Source organism: Oryctolagus cuniculus, chromosome 8 (genome assembly GCF_051225735.1).
Source record: "Oryctolagus cuniculus isolate XC-2025 breed Fujian yellow rabbit chromosome 8, ASM5122573v1, whole genome shotgun sequence".
NCBI lineage: Eukaryota > Metazoa > Chordata > Mammalia > Lagomorpha > Leporidae > Oryctolagus > Oryctolagus cuniculus.
The window spans coordinates 79,018,444-79,022,396 of NC_142874.1; the positions used below are offsets into that span (position 1 = coordinate 79,018,444).

General features: G+C 35.4%; 1 pseudogene; it reads right to left on the bottom strand.

Annotated features, from left to right (window-relative positions):
- Positions 1-541: 541 nt before the first annotated feature.
- Positions 542-654, bottom strand: LOC127483395 (U6 spliceosomal RNA; annotated as a pseudogene).
- Positions 655-3,953: the final 3,299 nt, after the last annotated feature.

A 3,953-nucleotide genomic window follows, 5' to 3' on the forward strand; every position in this document is an offset into this window, starting at 1 on the left:
TCACTGTGCACTTACTCCCCATGTAGGATCTCTGTCCTTAATGTGTTGTATTATGTGAATTAATGCTATAACTAGTACTCAAACAGTACTTTATACTTTGTGTTTCTGTGTGGGTGCAAACTTCTGAGATATTTACTTAGTATATACCAAATTGATCTTCTGTATATAAAGATAATTGAAAACAAATCTTGATGTGAATGGGATGGGAGAGGGAGTGGGAGATGGGATGGTTGTGGGTGGGAGGGAGGTTATGGAGGGAAAAAGCCACTGTAATCCAAAGCTGTACTTTGAAAATTTATAATTATTTAATAAAAATTTAAAAAAGAAAGAAGAAACATATATAACACATTACATTAATAATAAATGTTATTAAATGCTAAAAATTGATATTACCCCCTTTCATTGATACATAGCATTAATATATTACCTGGAACTTATTCACTAGCATTTATGACACACAAAAATAATGGATCAGAGACCAAATGACATACATACTTGAAAAGTCATTGATAATAAATGCTTTTGACTTTTGTTAAGGAATAAAAATATCAGAATATTCATGAATGTGTGTGTCTTCCTTGGGCAGGGTCCATGCAAATCTTCTCTATATCATTCCAATTTTTTGTGAAGATTTATTTATTTTATTTGAAAGTCAGAGTTACACAGAGAGATGAGAGACAGAGAGAGAGAGAGAGAGAGAGATCCCATGGTTCACTACCCAAATGGCCACAACAGCCAGAGCTGCACTGATCCAAATCCAGGAGCCAGGAGCTTCTTCCAGGTCTCCCACATTGGTGTAGGGGTCCAAGGACATGGCCCATCTTCTACTGCTTTCCTGGGCCATATCAGAGAGCTGGGCAGGAAGTGAAGCAGCTGGGTCTCGAATCGGCACCCATATGGGATTCTGGCGCTCTAGGCCAGGGTGTTAACCCACTGCACCACAGCACCAGCCTGGTATATCATTCCAATTTTAATATATGTTCTGTTTAAGTGAGCACCAATTATGAGCTTTAAAATAGGAGTAGGTGTTTCGGCACTATTTGGGACCCTCACATACCAGATCAGAGTTCCTGGTTCTAGTCCAAGCTACTTCTTGTTTCTGATCGAGGTTCTTGTTATTAATAATATTGCTGGGATGCAGCATGTGATGGCCTTCCTGATTACTTAGTTTCTTGTCTCTCATCTGGAAGTCTTGATGGGGCTCCTGGATCCTGGCTTCTGCCTGAGCCAACACTGGCTGCTGTGGGTGTTTAAAGAGTGCACCAGATGTTGGGAAAAATCTGTCACTCTGCTTTTTAAATACATACATAAATACATTTCTTTCTTTAAAAATAAGTCTTAAATAAAGTGTCAGGTAGATACTGTGAGAAAATTAAATGTACTGTTTCTATTTCAGTTATATATTATTTTAAATCATGTCATTGTGAATTTCTCTTAAAAAGGAAATTAGTAGTATCTCTAGTTTCAGCTCTAGTATTTAAACAAATAATAAGTCATTCCTCCCAGACTTATAACAAGAAAAAGATTAATAAACAGAACCATTGTCTTTCCTTTGAACTACCAGGGAACTTAAATCTCATCACTCCAATATTTGATAGGCAGATTCAGCTAGGATACTCAGCACCTGAGAACTCCATACCTAGAGCAAAAGTCCCTGGAACCATGAACTGGTAGTATTATTTCTTACTTGGTAATTTTTGTGCCTTGAGAGATGTTGAGTGGAATAGCACTGGAGTGACAAATTCCTGGAGGTTCCTACATATTTTCATGGAATTTCTGACCAGGAAAATATTTCCTTCTTGTCTCAGAATTTCATAGTAAGGATACTAGAAAGAACAGTCCCCAAGAATTATACTATTCTAGAAAATGATTTTCTATGATAACATATGACAGACCCATTTCCAGCATCATATTGAATGTGGAAAAGTTGGAAACATTTCCACCAAGACCCAGTACCAGACTAAGATGCCCACTATTACTATTCAATATAGTTCTGGATGGTTTAGCCAGAAAGATTATGAAAGAAAAAGAAATCAAAGGGCTACAGATTAGAAATGAGGAAGTCAAATTATCCTTATATGTATATGAGACAATTCTATATTTAGAGGGAGAAAAAGACTCAATTAAGAGACTATCAGATCTCAAAAGAGAGTTCGCAAAAGTTGCAGAATATAAAATATCCACAAAGATCAATATACTCTCGGGACCATGAATGAATAAGAACTTGTAAGACCAGTACCTTAATAATAGGAGTGAGATCCCAGTGGAAAGAACGGGTCATCAAAGAAGGAGGTTCCTTTCTCTGAAGGGAGGAGAGAGAACTTCCACTTTGACCATGGCCTTGTCTAAATATGATCAGAGTCAGTGAACTCAGGGGGCTTCCATAGCCTTGGCAGCTCATGACAAGAGCCTAGGGTGATTACTGAGGCCATAAACAAGAGTGTCAATTGGTAAAGTCAACAACAGGAGTCACTGTGCACTTACTCCTCATGTAGGATCTGTCCTTAGTGTGCTGTACATTGTGATGTAATGCTATAACTAGTACTCAAACAGTATTTTTCACTTTATGTTTCTGTGTGGGAGCAAACTGTTGAAATCTTTACTTAATGTATGCTAAACTGATCTTCTGTATATAAAGAGAAATGAAAATGAATCTTGATGTGAATGGAAGGGGAGAGGGAGTGGAAAAGGGGAGGGTTTTGGGTGGGAGGGCAGTTATGGGAGGGAAGCCATTGTAATCCATAAGCTGTACTTTGGAAATTTATATTCATTAAATAAAAGTTTAAAATAAAAAAAAAATAATAGGTACAAAAAAAACTAAAACCTCAGAATAAATTTAGCCAAGAATGTATATTCTCTCCAGTGAAAATTACAAAGAATTAAAAAAAAAGAGAGATAGAAGAAGACAAACAAAAAATGTAAAAATATTCCATTTTCATGAATTGGAAGAATTGATATCATCAAAATGTCCATGCTACCAAAAGCAATTTTCAATAGGACTAAAATCAAAGTACCAAATGACATTCTTCCCATATCTAGAAAAATGATGCTAAAATTCATATCAAAACACAAATAATGCCAAATAGCTAAAGCCGATTTTAAATAACATAAAAAAGCTGCAGACATCATAGTACAAGACTTCAAGATTTACTACAGGACAGCTATAATCAAAACAGCCTGGTATTGACATAAACTATAGGCATAAGACCAATGGAACAGAATAGAAACTTCAGAAATTAACCCATACATCTACAACCAGTTAATCATAGACAAATCAGCTAATCCCTGGAGAAATGACAGTCTCTTCAACAAATGGTGCTGCGAAAATTGGATCTACACATGGAGAAATATGAAACAAGAACCCTACCTAATAATTACACAAAAGTACTCTCAAAATGGATCAAGGATCTAAGTGTCTGATCCAATGCCATCAAATTACTATAGGAAAATATTAGGAAAACGCTACAAGATATTGACATAGGCAAAAACGTCTTGAAAAAGACTTCAGAAGTACAAGCAATAAAGAAAACAATAGACAAAAAAGATTAGATCAACCTAAGAATTTCTTCATTACAAAGTAAACACTTTGTGCACTTACTCCGCATGTAGGATCTCTGTCCTTAATGTGCTGTGTATTGAGATTTAATGCTATAATGAGTACTCAAACAATATATTTCACTTTGTGTTTCTATGGGGGTGCAAACTGTTGAAATCTTTACTTAATGTATACTAAACTGATCCTCTGTAAAAAAAAAAAAAAGAAAGAAATTGTCAACTCCCAACTTGACTCTCACTGGGATTAAACATGACAATAGGTCTGATCTGATTTCATCATCATTTAAAAAAAATCATCTATTATTTTTCACTTTATGTTTCTGTGTGGGAGCAAACTGTTGAAATCCTTACTTAATGTATACTAAGCTGATCTTCTGTATATTAAGATAATCGAAAAT